This window comes from Plecotus auritus (genome assembly GCF_963455305.1).
Source record: "Plecotus auritus genome assembly, chromosome: 6".
NCBI classification, from domain to species: domain Eukaryota; kingdom Metazoa; phylum Chordata; class Mammalia; order Chiroptera; family Vespertilionidae; genus Plecotus; species Plecotus auritus.
In genome coordinates this window covers 63,482,114-63,506,019 of record NC_137773.1, presented here as the reverse complement: position 1 = coordinate 63,506,019, position 23,906 = coordinate 63,482,114, and the positions used below count along the sequence as shown (strand labels likewise).

The 23,906-nt window shown below is 40.7% G+C and overlaps 2 pseudogenes across 2 annotated transcripts; one reads left to right on the top strand and one right to left on the bottom strand.

The window, feature by feature from the left end:
- Positions 1-19,949: 19,949 nt before the first annotated feature.
- LOC308250254 (large ribosomal subunit protein eL42-like) lies at positions 19,950-20,283 on the bottom strand (annotated as a pseudogene). The gene has a single exon. The product of its transcript is annotated as a large ribosomal subunit protein eL42-like (transcript).
- Positions 20,284-21,974: 1,691 nt separating this feature from the next.
- Positions 21,975-22,316, top strand: LOC308250086 (large ribosomal subunit protein eL30-like; annotated as a pseudogene). The gene has a single exon. The product of its transcript is annotated as a large ribosomal subunit protein eL30-like (transcript).
- The last annotated feature ends 1,590 nt before the right edge of the window (positions 22,317-23,906 follow it).

The window sequence follows — 23,906 nt, the reverse complement described above, 5'->3', positions numbered from 1 at the left end:
GAGAGATGACAGAAATGCAGCCCTTGTAAAAGTTGAGGAGAGAGATATGGGAGCTGAGGGGCACTGGACTAAGCAGTCACACGGGCTTTGTATTAATTAGATCAAGATGTAGGTGAAACACCAACAGGGCTGGTAGGGGGCACAGGGAGATAAATAACGTAAGGTGCCTGAGGCAGGGCAGGGGAGGCACCAAGCACACAAACATTACCGGCTGGCAGTGAGAGGCAGACCTATCCCAGGCACTGAGCAAATGGCTACGTGGTGACAGGATCCTCAGCTGGGTCCTCAGCACACGGCCAGGCTGCTAACAGCAGCGGGTATTTCATTTGAGCAGATTTCTCGTTGGGTAGGTTTGCTGTGGATCCTGCCATAAACTTGCAGCTTTACTCCCAGAATGCCCCTGTGTCTGGGGCAGATTCATTGTCTGAAGTACAAGTTTTAAAGGCCAAGGGCATCTCAGCAGCATCTCCAAATGAGGAAAGAAGTGGGGGAGGAAGGGGCAACTGCTCCTCAGGCCTCTGCTTTATGGCGCACTTCAAGCCTAAGCTAATAAGCGAAGTGTTTTACATAAAAACGTAGGGTAAGAATTTAAAAGTCTTTTTCAGAACGTCTACAAGACATTCTTTCTTTGACCCCAAGTTACCCGACTTATTTTATCGCTGCCTTCCATCCCCAAATGGTAGTCATCTTATTGTTCAGTAGTTCTTTTATTCGGAGCACCTTTTCCCTTGTCCCAGGTCCTCCCAGAGGCAAGGTGGTGCAGGGGAAAGAGCCTTGGATTCAGAAAACTCAGCTCGAACATTCCAGTTCTACAACTTACCCCTCTGAGCCTCACTATTCTTTTTTTAAAAATAAGATTCCTTTATTTATTTGTTTTGTTAATCCTCACCCGAGGATATTTTCCCATTGATTTTCAGAGAGAGTGGAAGGGAGGGGGAGAGACGGACAGCTGATAGTGACACATTGATTGGTTGCCTCCCGCAGGCACACTGACCAGGGCCAGGGATCAAGCTTGCAACGTCAGTCTGCCTGCCGGCTGACGCTCTATCCACAGAGCCAAATGGGCTAGGGCTGAGCCTCATTATTCTTATCTATAAAATGATACTTACCTCCTAAGGTGACCGTAAGTATTAAAGCACATGTCGAATCCCTACAGGGGACCTGGCACACATGAGGAACTCATAAAATTGTGAAATTTTAGCTTCCTTCCTGGTGGGTACCCTCCCCGCCCCCCTTTTCTATATTGTAGTCAGCTAGCGAGGAGGGGCCAGGTACACAGAGTTCTCTCCGTGGGCATGCAGCATCCAGCACAGCACTGCATGTAATTAAGTACTTAATAACTGCTTTTTGATTATGTTCAGCATTATCATAGCAGGCGAAAGGCACTTTGCTCAATCACCCTGATTAGATGTTTTTCCTTGGCAGAAATTCAGATGGCACCAATGCTAAATTCAGAGTGTTGTTTTCGAAAATCACATAATGATACTCCATTTCTCCCAAAGACGGAATGATGATTCCCACACCTTTCTCACAATTTTGCTCCTATGCCGTTGGACAGTCAGATGTCTAGACTTCGAGGACCTACTTTTTAGTCAGTAACATAGTTGTCTAACAGAGAGGCAAAAAGATTGAGAAGCTAGGGGCTAGTCAAAGAGACTGATGAAGAGATTTGCCACTTATGCCCTAGCCAGTTTGGCTCAGTGGATAGAGCGTTGGCCTGTGGACTGTAGGGTCCTGGGTTCAATTCCCATCAAGGGCATATGCCCAAGTTTTGGGCCTGATCCCCAGTAGGGACCATGCATGCGGCAGCCAATGAATAATTCTCTGTCATTGTTGATGTTTCTATCTCTCTGCCTCTCCTTTCTTCTCTGTAATCAATAAAAATATGTGTTTTTTTAAAAAAGAGATTTGTCACTTGTTATTGCCACCCACCCCTCCAAAAGAAGAGAGGGTCAGCAAGGGAGATGAGGCTTTCCGCAGAAACTCAGATGTTGGTTGGGATCTCTTTGTCTTTCTCCCTTCAGAGTTCTACAAAAAGCCCATTTACACCAAGTGTTTGTGAATTCTGTAGGATTTTCTGAGGTTTTGGGGGGAGTGTAAGCTTTCTGTTGCCCTACTGACTCAGCCCTTTTCCTCTCCTCTGCCCCCACCCCCCCGCCCCCGCCTCCTTCTTAGGATAAAACAACAACAACAAGACTTCTCCTTCCTTCATGCATATCCATTCAGCTTACACCTTTTGTTGCTTGAGCAGGCCCTGATATCTCACTCTCCTTCCCAAGCAGCTTATGAAAGCATTTTTCCCAAACAAACTCAGAAATGTCCCTAGGAAATCTCCACCTGATCACCTCTTCCTATTTCACGTCCACACCACGCCCTCTACACCACACTGGCTGCTGTTCCCTAGGAGCAAGCAATGAGTTTTGGGCGAGATGGAGTGCTCATCCCAATGCTTTTGGGACTGCAGGCTATCCCGAAGCTTTAAGGAACTGACTTGTTTCATAAAAGCGAAATAATTGGCTTTAAGTTCCCCCAAACCACACTTGCATTTGGAGGTGCAGTTCTTTTTTTTTTTTAAATATATTTTATTGATATTTCACAGAGAGGAAAGGAGAGGGATAGAGAGCTAGAAACATCGATGAGAGAGAAACATCGATCAGCTGCCTCCTGCACACCTCCCACTGAGGATGTGCCCGCAACCAAGGTACATGCCCTTGACCAGAATCGAACCCGGGACCTTTGAGTCCGCAGGCCGACGCTCTATCCACTGAGCCAAACCGGTTTCGGCTGGAGGTGCAGTTCTTATGCAGCCCACTGAGCAGTGCTGTTCCTCTATCAGTAAGATGGAGACTGGACTCAGGTATCATCTTTCTCATCAAAAAGGACAAATATTTAGTATTTCTGGCCAAGCATTAAAGATAGATATTTGTTTCCTTTTAGTGACCTGGATGCTAAATAAGTGGGCTGTAATTTGAATAGCTCAGGCATTATGCTAGGAGGTTGACATATCTGAATATCTAAAGACAGAATTTTAAAATGTGAAACCTTAAAATGTGTGCCTCAGCTATCACCATCATCATAATTATCCTTGTCCTTGCTAAGGCCAGACTCTTAAGTACTCCATTAAGCTTTTTACCTGAATACTCCTCTGTGCAGGTGGCAGGAATGTGAAGCCAGATAACAACCAAAATTCTTTCACTATGAGTTTGAGAAGAGACATTGAGTCTTTATTTTCCCCTTCTCAAGGAGGAGAGCGGGAAAAGGAGATTAATATTTATTAAGTGCCCACTGTATGGACAGTAAACTTACCTCATTAAATCACATAATCTTCTGAGGTAAGTGACAGTATGCTCATTTTACAGAAAAGAAAACAAAGGCTCAGATAAGCCAGATAACTTGACCAAAGTCGCACAGCACACCAAGGTGTAAACTCAAGTCATGATTCTCATGTGCACACACACAAAACAACAACAACAAAGGGAAATGAAGATGTTTCTGATGGGAGAGAATATTTTCAGTTTTCTGAAATTATTTTAAAATTGCAAGATTAGGAAACTTGAGTAAGGTTTCGATGTTGTCTAGAAATCAATGTTGCCCATTCATTCTTTTTTAAAAACTATTTTCCTCCATATGACCTTTATAGAATTGTTAGAGGATTGAGGATTTTAAACTAAGTGCAAAGCATATAAAATTGTTTCATTGCAGATTTTGAGTTCCAGTTCATTCTTCTAATTCTCAAGCAGGTATCATATTTAAACAGACTGTAAATCTTAGGGAGGTTCATTTTTTTTTTTTTTCTCAAGGGAGAGAGTAAATGACCTTTACATGCTAACATAGCATTGTAATGAGGATAGAAGAATCATTACTTTTGGATCTCTGCATCAGGTTGTCTTAAGTTTATCATGAAGGAGAAGTTTAAGAAGAGAACAAAAGTTGTTTCCTACAAGAGAATCTGACTGATGATTATTAGAATATGTTTTTTTAAACTAGGACATTGGGGAGTTTCAGCTTCTGTTTTTAAAATACATATATTTTTATTGATTTCAATAAGGAATGGAGATGGAGGGAGAGAGAGAGAAATATCAATGATGAGAAGGAATCATTGATTGGCTGCCTACTGCATACCCCACACTTGGGATCAAGCCTGCAACCAGGCATGTACCCTGACTGGAGTCGAACTTGACCTCCTGGTTCATAGGTTGACACTGAACTGAGCCACACTGATCAGGATAGGATATTTTATTCTCTGCCATTGTTTCATGCTACATCTGAATGTCTTACGGATTTGTGGGTATTTGATAGGTATTGCAGACATCCTTAGCAATTTTGGTGACTATTTCAAGTACTTAGCTCCATTAACTAAATAAGAGTGATGAAATCAATCGGAAGCAATGTTTATATAGAATACTAGAGGCTTGGTGCACGAAATTCATGCACGGGGGGGAGGGGAGGGTCCCTCAGCCCGGCCTCCACCCTCTTCAATCCAGGACATTCCTCTTTCAATCTGGGACCACTGGCTCCTAAACACTTGCCTGCCTACCGCTTGATTGCCGCCTAACTGCTCCCCTACCAGCCTCATGGCCCCCAACTGCCCTCCCCTGCTGGCCTGATTGCCCCCAACTGCCCTCCCCTGCTGGCCTGATTGCCCTAACTGCCTCTGCCTCAGCCCCCACCACTGTGGCTTTGTCCGGAAGGAAGTCGGACGGTAGGAAGATGTCTGGTCTCCCAGTCTAATTAGCATATTACCCTTTTATTAGTATAGATAGGTATTGCAAACGTTCTATTTTGCTTCAGAAGTTTCCAGGTTATGGGTTATCCTCCCCAACTAAACCTCAGACATTCTAAGATGTAATCCATCACACACAGCCCAGAATTGAGCATGCAACAAATGGTGGTCGAATTGAACTCAGTCAAACTTAAATGTGTAAAAACAAGATACTAATGGAAGGTGGGGAGTGGGATAAATATGATCAAGTAGGTTAGAAGGAGAGATATAGAAGGAGGAGGAGGGATGAGAGGAATGGTATGAGGCATAGGAGTGAAGCTATTTTGTATTTTCAGTCTCATTCAAGCCTCCAGATGGCAGCATCCAACATGCATGGAGAAGAACCACCCAGTTATATCTCAGGTATAGCTAACAGATCAGCCTGCTGCAGATAACAATTATAAACGGGGGGTGGGAGAGAGACAACTAGCTGAGGGCCAAGAAGACTGGACAAAGGCAGTAAGTTTCTGGAAAAGAGCTCAAACTTCGAAGAAGGGACTATGACAAGGTGGCTTTCCTAATTATTGGCAGCTTTTCCTGAGTGCAGACCACAGTCACAGCAGGGCACAGAGAAGCTAAAACTCCAATAGCAAGCTGGCTATCTTTCTGATCTGAAGAACAAGCTTGGTTACAAGTAGGGGCAGCCAGAGCATGACAGAGGAATCCCAGAGAGGAAAGATAGAGAAGGGAGCAAAAAATTTAGTGTGTGAAGCTTGTCCAAGATGCTAGCTGACTCCTGAACTATGTATGCATGCTGTCAGACTGCAAGCAGTGAAGCTAACGATAAAACAAAAGAACTGAGATTTGAGCCGCCACCCACCACAGGTGAGATAAAGTGTGCATTGAGTTTAATCAACTTGACTGTGCACTAAAACAAAACTGCCAACATTCTTCAGAGAAATACAATAGAATCCAGAGTTTCTACAGTGTAACATCCACAATGTCCAGGACAAACAAACAAAAAACAACAACAGGAAAATAAGAGCTATTCTCAAGGGAAAGACCATCAACAGAGGTTAAACCTGAGATGACCCAGACGTTGGAATTAAAAAGACTTTAAAGCAGTTATAATAACTATGTTCAATGAGATAAATGAAAATATGCTCAAAACAGAGAACCGGATAAGATTTGTAGGTAGCAGAAGAAAATAGGGGAGAAAGAGGGACAAATGACATACAGACAAGTTCTTCCTTTTTCTCTGCCAGATAGCATTTGATTGTCCTTTCACCCTTGTCAAGGGTAAATATATTGGCGAGGGCAGTATGTTCTTTTTTTAAAATTTCTTTATTGATGAAGGTATTACATATGTGTCCTTATCCCCACATTGCTCCCCACCCCTCGCCCCACACTCATGCCCTTACCCCCCTGTTGTCTGTGTCCATTGATTAGGCTTACATGCATGCATACAAGTCCTTTGGTTGATCTCTCCCCCTTACCCCCACCCTCCCCTACTTTCCCTCTGAAGTTTGACGGTCTGATCGATGCTTCTATGTCTCTGGATCTGTTTTTGTTCATCAGTTTATGTTGTTCATTATATTCCATAAGTGAGTGAGATCGTGTGATATTTATCTTTCTCTGACTGGCTTATTTCACTTAGCATAATGCTCTCCAGTTCCAGCCATGCTGTTGCTAATGGTAAGAATTCCTTCTTTTTTTTTTTTAATCACAGCATAGTATTCCATTGTATAGATGTACCACAGTTTTCTAATCCACTCATCTGCTGATGGGCACTTAGGCTGTTTCCAAATCTTAGCTATTGTAAATTGTGCTGCTATGAACATAGGGGTGCATAAATCCTTTCTGATTGGTGTTTCTAGTTTCTTGGGATATATTCCTAGAAGTGGGATCACTGGGTCAAATGGGAGTTCCATTTTTAGTTTTTTGAGGAAACTCCATACTGTTCTCCACAGTGGCTGCACCAGTCTGTATTCCCACCAGCAGTGCACGAGGGTTCCTTTTTCTCCACATCCTCGCCAGCACTTGTCATTTATTGATTTGTTGATGGTAGCCATTCTCACAGGTGTAGGGCAGTATGTTCTTGAAAAAAAGCTTCTATTTATAGAAAAGTTAATGTTTCAAGCCAGAGAAAAATAGGTCAAATTTGAGTGGGTGTTGTGGGTTGAGAGGAGGAAAAATGCAGAGAAGCAACATGATATGGAGTCTGAAGAACTAGACTAGTTTAAAACGATCAATTGATTATATAATTTTAAGTATATTGTTAAACTTTTTTGAGCCTCAAATTTTCTCATTTGCAAATGGGGATATTAATAACACTTGTTCCAAAAGGTTGTTGTAGAGGTCAACTAGATAAATATAGTGTAGGATATTTTGTATAGTATTGTCTTAGGTATGTTAAACACGACATTAAATTTAGTGCAAGACATAATAAGATAAGGGTTTTTATTTTGAAGGACATTTGGGAATAATGAACAATAACATAAAAATAAAGTAAGAGCCAAAACCGGTTTGGCTCAGTGGGTAGAGCATCGGCCTGCGGACTGAGGGGTCCCGGGTTCGATTCCGGTCAAGGGCATGTACCTTGGTTGCGGGCACATCCCCAGTGGGAGGTGTGCAGGAGGCAGCTGATCGATGTTTCTCTCTCATCGATGTTTCTAGCTCTCTGTCCCTCTCCCTTCCTCTCTGTAAAATATCAATAAAATATATTTAAAAATAAATAAATAAATAAATAAAATAAAAATAAAGTAAGAGTTATTCTAGCCCTGGCCAGTGTGACTCGGTTGAGCACCATCCTGTGTACCAAAGGGTCACCGGTCGATTCTCAGAGGACGTACCCAAACTGCAGGTTCAGTTCCCCATTGGAGGCAACCGATCATTGTTTCATTCTCTCTCCCTCTCCCCTTTTTTTGAAAAAAAATATATTTTTATTGATTTCAGAGAGAGTGAGAGAGAGATAGAAACATAAATGATGAAAGAGAATCATTGATCTGCTGCCTCCTGCATGTCCCCTACTGGGGATCAAGACCGCAACCTGGGCCTGTGCCTTTGACCATAATCGAACCCAGGACCCTTCAATCCATAGATCAACACTCTATCCACTGAGCCAAACCAGCTAGGGCTCCCTCTCCCTTTTTCTAAAAAAATCAATAAAAACATTTTTTAAAAAGGAATCACTTTAAAAAAAAAGAGTGGTTCTAGCAGTTTTCTATTGGAACATTTTGGAGAAAGTTCCCTTTTTATTTTCTAGTTATAAACCTAATTACAGAAATTTAACTTTAAGTTTATTTTACAAAGAAAACTTGTGGCATGTTTATATTGTAAAGAAATCTGACTTAAAAACACTTTTTATTTACTGTATTTTTCTCACACATTCTGATATGGTGCTGTGATTTTTGTGTCTTTATATATTTCCTGATAAAGTTTCAGCCTGTGAAAATAATAACTACCTCTCTCCTTCATCCATACTGAATAACTAATGTCATTCAATGAGCAAAAGGAAGTGAGTTTATTTTAAGCATGAGTTTTACCAACTATCTGTTTAATCTGAGAACATATTTAATCCAATAAATTTCTTTGCAAACTGGTAAATGTCAAGGTATTCGTTAACATTTCTATAAGGGTGACTACTTCTTTTTTAAAAATATATTTTTATTGATTTCAGAGAGGAAGGGAGAGGCAAAGAAAGATAGAAACATCAATGATGAGAGAATCATTGATCCACTGCCTCCTGCACACCGCCTACTGGGGATCGATCTCCAACCCAGGCATATGCCTTTGACCAGAATAGAACCTGGGACCCTTCAATCCACAATCCGATGCTCAATTCACTGAGTCAAAATGGCTAGGGCAGTGTGTCTACTTCTTGAACATTGAGATTATCATGAGGACTGACTATAAAGCACTATAAATACTTACTTATGAGGTATGATTCAAGGAGCACTTAGATGCCCTTTTATTCACTCTACATTGGAGTAATGTGAATGTCTGAAATTTTGCCACCAGAAAATGGCATAACATTTTGTCCTTTATTGACATTAATCTATTTCTAATGGGAGTATATATAAAATGGCCACCATAATTTGTAGTTCAATATGAGTTAAATCTTTGCCTGAGAACATGGTGGGAGGAGGAAGAAAAAACCAAGTTGCTTTTCCTGAAAATTACTGACTCATATATTTAAATGTCTACTTCATATTTCCACTTAATGTCTAAAGGGCATGTCAAACTTAAAATATCCAAAGAATGAACTTGATTTCCTGCCCTTCTCTTCATGGATTTCTCCATATTATTGAATAAAAAACTGCCTTTCAACCAGTCCGTAAGGCCAAGAAATTTGGCTGATAACCCACAATAAAGCCATCAGCAAAACCTAATGGTTCTAGTTGTGAAATGTGTATATATATATATATATATATATATATATATATATATATATATTTTATTGACTTCAGAGAGAAAGAGAAAGGGAGAGATAGAAACATCAGTGATGAGAGAGAATCATTGGTGGCTGCCTCCTACACATCCCCTATTAGGAATGGATCCGGCAACCTGGGCACGTGCCCTGATCAGGAATCAAACATGACCTCCTGGTTCATAGGTCTATGCTCAACCATAGAACAACACTGACCGGGCATATTTTAAAATATCTATTTCCCATTACATCCTCTATACCACCTTCCTAATCTAGACCATTATTTCTTCTCACCTGGACTGTTCAATGGCTTTCTAATTGGCTTCTCTGTTTCAATCCTTATCCTCATCCCAGTCTATTTTCTACACATTAACTAGAATGATTTGTGAAAAGCAAAAATAAAGTCATGACACTCCTCTCTGTTCAAATGCTCAAATGATTTGCCACCTCACTCTGAATAAATTCAGAAGTCCTTCCCATGGCATTTAGGTCACAAGAGCAAAGTATCAGAGTTCACTTTAGTCTGGGAGACTCTAGATCTATACCCACAGAATTCATGCAGAATCATGATGGTCCTCGGGCATTTGGACAAGGCATTTAAGGTAACATGCCTTAGAATTGATATGTGGGACAAAACCCAGAACCTCCAAATTTTACTAGTAACATTGAAAGGAGAATTTCTAGGGATAACTAAACAAACCTATTTGCTTCTTTGAATTTTACTTTAAATTTGGAACCTTAGTTTTCTCATTTTGTAAATGGAGATACTAATAGTCCCATCTCACAGGGTTGTGATAAGTCTTTGAATGAGTTAGAATGTGTAAAATGCTTGGAGCAAACCCTGGTGCACAGTAAGTACTTAGTAAATTTTAGCTGTTATTATTATAACAATTCTCAGTATCTAACCACTTCATTCATGGAATATAATTTATCTCAAGCAGTAGCTAATTCCATTTACCTATCATGGCACAGGCAGTTATTTACATGAGCAAAGATAAAAGCTAGGACAAATTCATCCCAAAACATTTTGATGAGAAAGTAACATGTTACCTAAACTCTCTATGCACAAGTCATTACTTAATCCTCTAACTCCAAAATCACTTTAATCTTGAATGGGAACTGTTTAAAAAATTTATTTATTGGTTATTACATATGAGTCCTTATTTCCCCATTACCCCCCCCCCATAAAAACAATTTTTTTAAAATTATTTTTATTGTGTTTTCCAGTGCTGGGCTGCATGTGTAACTAAGACTTACCCATCACACCTCATTTAGGAAACTCCATCCTGTCCTTCTGTAATATGGCAAGAATTCAAAAAGTCCCTGTACCACTTGGAGAACCAAGCGAAATGTAAGCTGTGTGATCAGCAGTTAACAAGCAAAAGAGAACCAGGGTGTTGCCAGAGAGATAAAAAGTCCATTTTGTTTCAGGGGCCATTAATAATTTAGTTTTGTCCTAAGAGTTTTCTTTGACATCCATTTCCATGGAAAATGCCGAATTCTGGGAAGGTGGATAATAGGTCACTGCTAGATCCATTCCAGGCCAATTATAAGGGAGGTGAAGCGTGGCTTAAGTATTTTTGTATGCCCTTCTGAGAACTTCTGTCCTTTTTTACACCCCTCTTTCCTCTCCTTCCTTCTACCTACTCCTCAATCTGATACCCCATTACTCTATCATGACCCCAAATACTAATGCTGGCTTCTAGTTGCTCCGAATCTAGCATCACATAGTCCATTATTTGACCATTGCCCATCTCCTCACCACAATTCCTTCCGCATCAACTGTCCACGTTGAAAATAACTTATTCTTTCCCACCGTATTATATCTCCACCAGGTCCTGATATGTGCCTGCTACTCACTGCCTAAGTTCACTAATGTAGTGAATGGCCAATACTGGTTTCCTAATATACCCCTGTAATATGTATTTTCTTATTACTAAGGTTGTCCAGAAGTGACAATGCCATAATTAAAAAAACCAATTTCTCTGATAATGGAATTAGAGGAATTTTGGCATAGTAGTTGGGGAGAGATTTTTTTCCTGTACTGTATCAAGAAATTTAATTTTATTACATTATGTTGTAAATTAAACATGTATTACTCACTGTGACTAGTTTTGTTGTTGTTGCTTTTTTTAATTGAAATTTAATTCACATATCATTAAGTTCACTATTTAAAGTGTATAATGATCTCACTCATATGTGGAATCTAATGAACAAAATAAACTGATGAATAAAATAGATCCAGAGACATAGAAGCATAGAACAGACTGTGGAATCTCAGAGGGAAGGCAGAGGAGGGTGGGAGGGTGGAAGAGATCAACCAAAGAACTTGTATGCACATATGCATAACCCATGGACACAGACAATAGGATGGTGAAGGTCTGGTGGTGGGGTGGTTGGCAGACTAGAAGGGGTCAATGGAGGAATAAGGGGAACATATGAAATACTTTCAACAACAAAGTTTTAATTAAAAAAAATAAAGGGTATAATTCAGTGGTTTTAAAAAATCCTATCTAATAAAAGGGTAATATGTAAATTGACCATCACTCTAACACACAAGATGGCCGCCCCCATGTGGTCAAAGATGGCTGCCCCCATGTGGACACAAGATGGCCGCCACAGCCCTAACTGGTTTGGCTCAGTGGATAGAGCGTTGGCTTGTGGACTAAAAGGTCCCAGGTTCGATTCTGGTCAAGGGCATGTACCTTGGTTGCGGGCACATCCCCAGTGGGGGGTGTGCAGGAGGCAGCTGGTCAATGTTTCTCTCTCATCGATGTTTCTAACTCTCTATCCCTCTCGCTTCTTCTCTGTAAAAAAATCAATAAAATATATTAAAAAAAAAAAAAAAAAAAGATGGCCACCACAAGATGGCCGGCAGGAGAGGGCAGTTGTGGGTGATCAGGCCTGCAAGGGAGGGCAGTTGGGGGTGACCAGGCCTGCAGGGGAGGGCAGTTGGTGGGGACCAGGACTGCAGGGGAGGGCAGTTGGGGGGAACCAGGCCAGCAGGGAGGACAGTTGGGGGTGATCAGGCCTGCAGGGGAGGGCAGTTGGGGGGAGCAGGCCACCAGGGGAGGGCAGTTTGGGGGGACCCAGGCCTGCAGGGGAGGGCAGTTGGGAGGGACCAGGCCTGTAGGGGAGGACAGTTAGGGGTGACCAGGCCAGCAGGGGAGGGAGTTAGGGGCAATTGGGCTGGCAGAGGAACAGTTAGGCATCAATCAGGCTGGCAGGGGTGTGGTTAGGAGGTGATCAGGCTGGCAGGAAGAAGCAGTTAGGGGCAATCAGGCAGGCAGGCAGGTGAGCAGCTGGGAGCCAGAGTCCTGGATTGTGAGAGGGATGCCCAACTAATCAGGCAGTCAGGCATCCCTCGAGGGGTCCCAGATTGGAGAGGGTGCAGGCTGGGCTGAGGGACATCCCCCGCTCCGTGCACGAATTTTGCGCACCGGGCCTCTAGTATATTTATAATGTTGTACAACTATCACCCCTATCAAATTCCAGAATGTTTTCATCACCCTAAATGGGAAAATATTTTTTAATAGGAAAATTTTTCAAGATTATATCTCAGAGCCTAGCTGGGATGGCACAGTGGTTGAGCATTGACCTATGAGCTAGGAGGTCATAGTTCGATTTTTGGTTGGGGCACATGCCTGGGTTGTGGGCTTGGTCCCCAGAGTGGGGTGTGTGAGAGGCAGCTGATCAATGATTCTCTTTCATCATTGATGTTCCTGTCTTTCTCTCCCTCTCTGAAATCAATAAAAATATAATTTTTAAAAAAGACTATGCCTCAGAACATGCCTCCGTTGCCTCATAAGACTGTTCCTAGAAAAAGAATGAATTGGAATGCCCTTTAGAAGATTTAGAATTCTTTTGAATAAGAGGAATATTCAAGGCAATCACACAATAATACTTTCCTACAATTAAATTGATTATATCTACTAATTGAATTGATCAAAGTCACAATTAAACTGATTACATTTATAAGAACACTGTGCTAATAAGTTACAAGTATTTTGCTCTACTAAACAAAAGCAAGCAGATGGGATAAGGGCAGAAGGGGGAAAACATATCCTTTCTTCACCAGTTTAAAATAATTAGCATGTTCTGTATTTTCAGGTAGGGTGGTAGAAAAGGAAATTTGGGTTATATTATTTAGAATTCTCTTGTCTGCAAGCAGTGGAAACAACTCTAGCTTGAACTAATAAGGGCAAAGACAGAGATGAAGATAGAGAGGGGAAAAGGGATGGGGAGGAGAGAGAAGAGGGAGAGATTTGAGAGAATCTATATATATAAAAGTCTAAGCGATTGGCCAACTGTTCAACCTGCCAACTGGTAGCTATGACATGCACTGAACACCAGGGGGCAGGTGCTCAATGCAGGAGCTGCCGAGCTGCAGTGAATTGGCAGCTGTGGTTCTCAGGTGATGCACCTGGAACCAGAGAGGAGGGAGTCTGATTCCAGCATGTGTCACCTGAGAACCGCCCTCTCGGTATCCGGGACCCATCAGGGGATGTTGGAGAGCCAGTTTCAGCCAAATCTCCTCAGGCCACGCTGAGGGACCCCACCGGTACATGAATCCATGCACTGAGCCTCTAGTGTATTATAAAGATATAGGCAGGGACACATGGCAGTGGACTGGAACTAGACCCTATAGCATCCTAATGAACCAAGAAAATAGTTTGTACAATTTCTCATTTGCCATCTTTATGTGCTGACCAGCTTTCTCTGTTTTCACATTGCAGAAAACCTGGCTGCCAAAACATCTCAAATTTTTATTAGCCTACAGGTCCAGCCACCTGGTGATAGAGTTTTTCCAATTCCCAAGGACTGGGAATGGCCCAGTTTTGGACAGTTGTCCACAGCAGAACCAATCTGTTGGTGATAATTTAGATAAACTTCAGAGGTTAGAAGAAGAGAAAAGAGCTCCCAGAAGAAGAGAAATTTGGGCAATCAAAGAGGTTTTCACTAAGCAATTTTTGTGGTCTCTAATTAGGATGGTTTCTGTTTGAAATTCCTACAATTCCCTACCCTTCCCACCACTAGCCTTGGGAAAATAAATATACCCACTGCCTTGTTTGAAAATTAATTACAGTCAATACTTCCAATGTCCAATGTCTTATTTCATGAAGAAAGTGGTGGCTCCTAATCATATGTATTAGTAAAATATACAATATAGAGTCTATTCAACTTAGCCTTTCAATGAACTGCAATGAAGACTGACTAGAAAACAGCATTCAGGAGAAGATAACAAAGGCTCTGTTACTGACTTAGTCTCAGATGTCCATGAGAGTTTTCCATCCCATCAATTAAATAGTGAAGAGCTATTGGGAGTTAAAGCCAAATGCTCCTGTTACCCAGCTACAAGTTTGAAAGGAAATAGAAAACAGATTTTGCAAAAAATATTATTTCTGAGATTTTTGTAATAGTACTTGAAAATAGGCTTCTGTGATTGTCATAGTTTGTCTTAAAAAGGGGTATTTGAAAACTCTATGAAAAACAAATGGCCAATAAGAAATTTATAAGTGTGCAATCTCATTAATAAAAAATAAAGCAAAAACCCTTGGTTTGGTCAGCAATTTGGCAATACAGTTAATAAAATGATTATTATTCACTATTGATGCAGATGTGTTGAAATGGGTACTGTCAGGCTCTGCAGATGGGGTGAAAATTGGCACAAACTTTTAAAAGGCAAATTAGGCTGTCTGTATCAAGTATTTTGTTTGTTTTTTCAAAGTTTTTTTAAAAGAAATTTAACCCCAGAACACACACACACACACACACACACAAATGTGTTCATGATGACATTGTTTCAATAAACAAAGATCAAAGGGGAAAAAATCAAAATATCAAGTATAAAATGATTAAATGGCTAAGCAAATTAAGACTTAGCAACTCAAGAGAATACTAGGCAACTGTGTGTGTGTGTGTGTGTGTGTGTGTGTGTGTGTGTGTGTGTGTGTATGTGTGTGTGAATCCTTACCTGGGGATATTTTTCCATTGATTTTTAGAGAGGGTGGGAGGGGGCCTAGGGATTGAGCCTGCATTCAACTGAGGTACATGCCCTTGACCAGAATCAAATCCTCAACCCTTCAGTCTGTGCACTGACACTCTATTCACTGAGCCAGAATAGGTAGGGCCTATGCAACCACCACGCCTACTTTGGCTGATGCTCTGTTTTCTGAAACCTTCACTATCTGCCTGGCCAGAGCTCTCTTTTTTGGCTACTACTGGGTGAACCTCTCCAGTGTTCCTTATGTCTGGGCAATTCCCTATTCTCCTGATGGTCATGATCACCTAACTAAATAATTGGCTTTCAGATATAAATAAAAGGCTTTTCAAATTTATACCACCAATTCCTTATAAGAGTTTCCCTTGATTATTGAGACTTGAAGCTTATCAATAATTGGCTGGGCCATCTTTATCCACACTCTCAACGTTTCCACTGGTTACTAGCATCACTGTCACTCTGGTGTGTGTACTTGGTATAAAAGCTTGGTGTATATCTTTTGACTCATTCTTCATTCTCCTCTCACAGTCTGAATGTTTTTGTTTTGTTTTTTTTCTTTCCAGGGCCTCGAGAATCTTCCTGTGCTTGATATTTCTGATTTTCATAATCTTTTGCTATACAGCCCCACTCCCATTGTTTTTAATACAATATATTTCTGTTTTCTCTTATGCTAAATTCTTCAAATAATTTCCCTTAAGCACTGTTTTCATCATGGCTTTTCCCTTTCAGAGTTCTACAGTGGCATTTGGTATGCTTAATCATAACAGTTAAAAACCCTCCAGCTAAATCAAGACTGCTCATTTTCTCCCTTCTTTACATGTTTTTTCGATCTTATTTTATACTAAAGGCATGGTGCACAAAATTTGTGCATGGGGGGGGCGGTTCCTCAGCCCAGCCTGCACCCTCTCCAATCTGGGACCGCTGGGGGATGTCCGACTGACGATTTAGGCCCAATCCTGGGGATCTCACAATCTGAGACCACTGGCTCCTAACTGCTCACCTGCCTGCCTGCCTGATCGCCCCTAACTGCCTCTGCCTGCTGGCCTGGTCGCCCCCAACTGTCCCCCACTGCTGGCCTGGTTGCCCCATGCAGCCTGCTGTTCAGTCATTTGGTTGTCCCTCACTAACCCCCCTGCCAGCCTGGTCGCCCCATGCAGCCTGCTGTTGAGTTGTTTGGTTGTCCCTCACTAACCCCCCTGCTGGCCTTGTCACCCCAGACAGCCTGCTGGTCGTTACTGTTACTGTTACTGTGACAGCATCTTGGACAATTTGCATATTCCTCTATTATTAGATAGATTATTTTCTATCCCAGTTCCTCTACTTCATCCAAAACTACCTGCTTTCTTTCTCCTGTACTAATACCCAAGCATTGCTCAAGGAAAGATCAACTACATTAGCGATCTCTACCTGAGCCATCGTGTGTATGTGTGTGTCTGTGTGTGTGTGTGTTGGGAGTTGGGGGGAGACACTGGAATCAGCAGTCATGGATTTGCATCCCAGCTGTGCCATTCACAGAGGTGACCTTATTGAAGCTACTCCTTTGAGCTGCCTCCCCACTTATAAAATCAACATTACTAGCCCTAGATTTCTTGTTGTGAAACCCCTCAGATAATGCAAGAGAAGGTGTTTTATAAACTGCTTGGCAGTGTGCAAGAATAAGGGAGCTCAGTGACATGGACAGCTATATATCCAGAAAGCTGCTGCAATCTCCCCTCCATATGATCTGATTTTGACAGAAGAAGCAGGTATCAACTAATTTTCTATTTATTTATTTATTTATGTATTTTAAGCAAGAGTGGGAGGGGGGAGAGAGAGAGGTAATTGTTCCACTTATTTATGCATTCATTGGTTTCTTCTTGTATGTGTCCTGACTGGAGATTGAACCCCCAACCTTGATGTATTGGGACAACGCTCTAACCCACCGAGCTACCCAGCTAGGGCTGAAATAATTTTCTAATTTAAATATTTTAAAGACACACACACACACACACACACACACACACACACACACACACACACAAAATGCCTCTTGAATAAAACATCTGATTTGCAGATGTCACTCTGCTTGGTCCGTGCCTTTTACTTGAGAATCTGTTCTCTGCTTAGCATCTTGGTTCATCATGACAAGTAATGTTGGCTCCTTAAAAGTTGGCAAGCAAAACTCTTGTCTCTGAGGATATTTAAATCTTTCTTGGCTCATGGTCGTTTCCTCTTGGGTGTTGAAATGAAACGATGCCTTCCAGCTTTTCTGAAATAGAGCTGTAAGAAAGACTCATGATGTTCTCACTTGACAAAAAGATCTTCATAAATCACAGATGCAATGTACTGTGATCATGGTGAGCAGCTCTTCAAGATCCCTCAGATCTTCAGCTTTAGTTTTAGATTCTAATTATTTAGATTATTTTTCTACCTCTCCCGTCCTTTTCTTTCTTAGTTTTAATTAACTGAGGATATTTCCCTGACATTTTCTTCTCTGTTATTTTCCCAATGCTTAAAATTTTTTCCTGGTAGTTCTGACAGACCATCTGTCAAAATTTTGCTGGTTTCACAGCAGTTCCATGCTGTTTCTCGCTCTCTCTCTCTTTTTATAATACACAAATAAATTCTCATTGCAAATGGTCCAAACAATACAGAAGTTTATAGAGCAATATATTAGAGTTCCTATTCACCCAATTCTCATTCCCAATTCCTTTTCCAAAGGTAACCAGCACTGTTACAGTTTTATGGGTATCTGTATTAGGGTTCTCCAGAGAAACCGGACCAATAGATTATATATATAAATTAGGAACTGGCTTAAATGGTTACTGAGGCCAAGTACCTCAATAACGATCCGCCATCTGCAAGCCAGAGAACCAGGAAAGCTGGTGGTTTAATTCAGTCCAAGACTGAAGGCCTGAGAACGTGGGAGGACGACTGTGTAAGTCCTGGTCTGAGTCCAAAAGCCCAAGAACCAGGAGCACTGATGCCTGAGGGCAGAAGATAAAAGTCCTAGCTCAAGCAGAGACCACATTCATCCTTCCTCCACCTTTTTGTCTTATTTGGATCCTCAATGGATTGGATGATGCCCATTCTTATTGGTAAGGGTGATCTGCTTATCTCAGTCTACCAATACAGATGCCAATCTCTTCCAGACATGTCCAGAAATAATGTTTTATTAGCTATCTGAGTATCTCTTAGCCCAGTCAAACTGACAGAAAAGGAAAGTAAATCTAAATAAAAGATAAGGGGGGGGGAGTTAAATATAATGTAAATTCAAAATAGATCCATTTTCTTAAGGAAACAAAATTTAACAATTAAGTCAAATAAGTAAATTTAGGAATTGGTGATAGAGTGAGGACTTAAATTGTGGGGTAAAACATACAGTATAAGCATTAATATAAGTAATATTTTAGAAATCAACATACTTAAATATTGAGAAAAAATAGTGAGGGGAAAAAAAAGCCAGCATCATGGTAGAGAAGGAACTCTGACGCATTAGATGCGCTGTGCATTTTCTAAGCCCACCTAGAACTGCTTTCCTGGAGCCCCCAGGGAGCTGATCTGGGTAGCCTATTGGGCCAACCCCAGGGGGAACTGGTATGGAGAGGCGGAAGGAAAGCCAGCATTACTGTGTAGCTATCAGAGTTCAAAACTGCAGAAAGACAAAAAAGAGAATATCTAGTCTTGAAAATGTGAACTTAATAAAATCAGAAACATAAAAATATTTGTTTTATAAGTGTGGCTGCAGTATATTGATATTTCCATACTATTTAGTAGTCTCATGGAATTAGTGGCCCTGTTACTCAATTATCATTACAATAATTCTACAGATATTAAGACTGAGATCAATTTGATTCAGTCTCTTCATGTAGTTCTAACCATTGTTTTCATTTTCATACCTAGTGTCACCCACAAATTATCACATGAATATTAAATACCTAAGTGCTGAGCAATTATTTATGAACAACTGGTGAATAAAACATACACTTAAAACCAATCAGTGTAAATTAGTAACCATATTGTATTTTAGAAAAAATATTTTCCCCTCAAAGTTATTTTGGGGGGTTTGGTTTATCTGAACAATGTCCTAAGCCCTCCATTCTGCCTGTACATGTGGTCTGAGGCTGATTATTATTATTATTATTAAAATCACTTTATTGATTTCAGAGAGGAAGGGAGAGGGAAAGAGAGATAGAAACATCAATGATGAGAGAGAATCATTGGCTGCCTCCTGCACAGCCCCACTGGGGATCGAGCCCGCAACCTGGCATGTGCCCTGACCAGGGCAATGCTCAATCACTGAGTCACGCCGGCCAGGCTGAGGCAGATTACTGAAAGCACAGTGAAGGGTAGGCTTCATTGCAATTTGTAGGCTCTGTTCTCCCTTGAAGGAATGCAAGCCAAACATAATTGCTCCAATTCACTGGACTCTGGCTGGGTTTCTTGCATAAAAAATAATAACAGAAGGCAATTAAACACATGAACAGACTGAGTAAAATTGCAGTGTGTTAACCCTGAAAGAGAACACACCTAAATGCCACTCTCGTGATTGTACTATTTCAGAACATGTCTGCTCTCAAAAAATGTTGCAGATGTATGTCTTGAAGGAAATCTGGCTTAATTTCATTAACATATATAAATTGTCTATGTATAAATTCCAACAACACATTCATGAAATTGAAGCAGTTTTTCATTCTTCTCCTTCTCCCAATTAAGATATTTTTCCTTTTGAATTATTCTTGATTATTGTTCACCAAGTAAACCCAACAGAGATTTTGCCATTTTTTTAAGTGAACATATCAAGATTTTATTGTCATATAAAAAAACAAATGTGAAGCTTAGAACTGGATCACTTGACCCTTTCTCTTCTTATCTCCTCCCAGTTCAAAATGCTTGCACCTCTTAATAGCCTGCTTTCTCTTAGGTCTGCAGTTGGGCTCAATGCTTTCAAGACTCAGCACAATCTTCTTTGTAGTTTTAGAACCCCCCCCCTTTTTTTTTTTTGAAAATTGGCTTAATCTGCCCACCATAGCCACTCTGCTTCCTGCCATAACGCCGCTTTCCCTGCGCATACAGAGGATCCTTGCCCTTCTTGTCCTGTATTGCTTTGTGGGGTTGATGCTTGCCACACTTCTTACAGAAAGTGCGGTGGGTCTTAGGAACGTTCACCATGTTTACAAGAGCTCTATTGGCAGGGAAAGCTTGCCATTTTTAATTACAACATAAACAACCCACGTGACTATAAAGCCAGGAAAATAACTTGCTCATGTATAGTTTAACAACAGAGTCCCTGAACTCTAGTTGGTTGTATGAAAGAGGCTTGGTTCCTTGAAGGCTCAGAGGGACAGGGACCAGGCCCAAGTATTGTTGGGAAACTGGGCAGAAGCCAGACAGAACCATGTTTTCCAATGTATCCACAAACCCTACTTCTGTGTACCCCAGACCAGGTAGCTCTATGCATATTCACTTCCAGACTTCCTTCAAATTTGTTTCTCTTAAAATGTAATTTTGGCCCAGCTGGCATGACCTATGAACCAGGAGGTCATGGTTGGATTCCCAGTCAGGGTACAAGCCCCAGTTGTGTGCTTGGTCCCCACTATAGGAGAGGGGGCATGTAGGAAGCAGTTGATCTGTGATCACTGATATGTCTATCTCTCTCTTCCCATCTCTCTTCCTCTCTGAAATCAATAAAAATATTTTTTAAAATGTAAGTTTGGTGACTAAATTTCTTACTTTTCCTGTACATCTATCTCTAAAATGGGAGTAAAGGTAAATGGAATATATTTCCAATCTTCCACTTAGGGAGATACAAAAGTAAAATACACTTACAGTTGCCCACTATTGGTCTACTTCAAATGGGTTTCCTTTTATAAAACTGTTTTACTGGCCTGGCCAGTATGGTTTAGTGGTTGAGCTTTGACCTATGAACCAAGAGGTCACAGTTTGATTCCCGATCAGGGCACATACCTGGGTTGTGGGCTCAATCTCCAGTATGGGGTGTGCAAGAGGCAGCCAATCAATGATTCTCTTTCATTATTGATGTTTCTATCTCTCTCTCCCTCTCCCTTCCTCTCTGAAATCAATAAAAAATATATTTAAAAATAATAAGAAAATAAAACTGTTTTTTTAAAAATATATTTTATTGATTTTTTACAGAGAGAAAGGGAAAGGAATAGAGAGTTAGAAACATCAATCAGCTGCCTCCTGCACACTCCCCACTGGGGATGTGCCTGCAACTGAGGTATATGCCCTTGACCAGAATCGAACCTGGGACCCTTCAGTCCCCAGGCCGATGCTCTATCCACTGAGCAAAACCAGTTAGGGCAATAAAACTGTTTTATTAAACTGGTATATAATGTCAACAGATCAGTAAAGATCTTAAAACACATATTTTACTTGGATCATTTGTAGAGTAATCATGTGCTTCAATGTGACTATCAAGATTGAAATAAATCTAGCTTCAAAAAAAAAATTAGAAGATTCTCTAATGGTTATATTTTTCTTTCCAGATATTTTCTATTTCTAGACAACATATATGGAAATTAAGTGGTAAGGACAGTAAAGAAGTAATGAATTATTCTACACTTGGATTTTTTTTTCCTTTTAAAAGAGAGTATTATTTCAGAAAAGAACTAAGATCACCTAGAATTTGAACAACTGCTATAAATAGATGATCCAGAGCTACTTCTTTTGCCAAGGTAATGTGATATCTTTTTTTTCCCCTGGGCTAGTTTCATCCCAATTCTTTACATTTTCTTTTTGGTAAAAGTAGATCTTATTGTGGGAACTCCTTCCTTTCTCCCTCCCCAGCCATCTTGATGGCTGCTCTTGGTTGGGAGCTGTCCCCCACTTAAGGCAGGGAGATGGTGGCAGCAAAAAAGACAAAAAAGTCATGGGAGTTGATCAACTCTAGGCTCCAACTTGTTATGAAAAGTGGAAAGTACTTGCTAGGGTACAAGCAGACTCTGAAGATGATCAGACAAAGTGAACCTGGGCATCCTCACCAACAATGTCCAGTCTTGAGGAAATCTGAAACAGAGTACTATGCCAGGTTAGCCAAGACCGGTGTCCATCACTACAGTGGTAATGAGATTGAATTGGGCACAGCATGTGGGAAATAATACAGAGTATGCACACTGATTATTATTGATCCCAGTGATTCTGATTTCATTAGAAGCATGCCAGAATAGACTGGTGAAAAGTAAATCATGCAAAAAATTTTCTTTAATAAAACCAGCCAGAGCTTGTTTTTTTGTTGTTGTTGTTGTTGTTTTTTAAAAAGTAGATTTTCTTCTTTAGGCACTAAAACCCTCTGTTTGTTTTTATGAACTATCATAGACTTGATTTATAGAAATAATTCAAAAGATTGTATTAAACATTTTTGATAGGGTAATGGGGAACGTTGCTCAGATATATTATGACAAATATTTTATTGATTTTTAAAAATAATTTTTTTATTTTTCAATTACAGTTGACATACTATAGTATGCTAGTTTTAGGTGTTCACCCCAGACCTTATAAAAAAAAAAGTGATCATCCAGCCCAGCTGGTGTGGCTAAGTGGTTGAGCTCTGTCATGGTTTGATTTCCCGTCAGGGCACATGCCCGGGTTGCAGGCCCAATCCCCAGCAGGGGGCGTGCACGAGGCAGCCAATGATGATTCTCTCTCATCATTGTTTCCATCTCTCTCTCCCTCTAAACTATAAGTTTAGACTAAAAAGTCTAAACTATATGTTTTGGTTTTCTTAATGAGGATCCAAAATTAGATTAAACACCTCTGACTCCTTTAATACCACTGCTTCCTTTTTTTTTCCTCCCTCAAATCATCATCATACCCCATTTCATATCTACTTAACATTTATGATATGCCAAGAACTACATAAAAGACAACATTTCTTTCCTTGAGATAGGAACTTAAAGTATCACCTTATGTTTATTGTGGGTGTTTGGGGAGCATTTTCTCTATTGCATATAAGTATTAGGAAATATAGGAGCTGGTATCCACCCGAGTAGGGGACATTTTATGCATATATTACACAAGCTGCTTGTGAACAAAATGGTGAGCAAGGGCCTTTCCTCCCACTGTCTGCAGTGCTGAACTTGAATTTGGTAAAACACTGGCAAAAATGGGAATCGGGTGTGGGTGGTGGGTAGGTGGGTGTGGGTGTGACAGGACAATGGCAAACAGATCAGACATCCGATGTTCAAGAGTGGGAAAGAAAAAAGCAAACCTTCATAGCTGGCCTAATACTGCCAACTAGGCCTTAGAGTTGATGGTACTTATAGATAGGCCACAATGTTCTCCTGTTGAGTATACTAGTAAACAACCTCTTAAAGCACCAATATTTCATAAGGTCACCTTGTGCTCTTGGTTAAGTGAAACAAAAACAAGACCACTTGGCAACTGCATCCGAGCTCAACAAAAAACAAGGTCACTGTGAAATCGTAAAAATAATCAAATGATTTCCTAGCAGAGTAACGTCTAATTCTTTACCAATTGCAGCCTTAGCCCCACTTCATTCCTCCAGTCTTCTAGATAAAAATAATTAAGATTCCTCATCATAGAATTGATCTTACTTCCCAACAGCACCCAATCCATGGCAAATACCTATTTTTTAGAACCCTCCTTAAAAATGTCTAACACAAACCAAATTCCCATAGGAAGTTCCTTCTAACTCTTTTTTAAAAATATTTTTTTATTGATTTCGGAGAGGAATGGAGAGGAAGAGAGAGAAACATCAATGATGAGAGAGAATCATTGATCAGCTGCCTCCTGCACGCCCCCTACTGGGGATG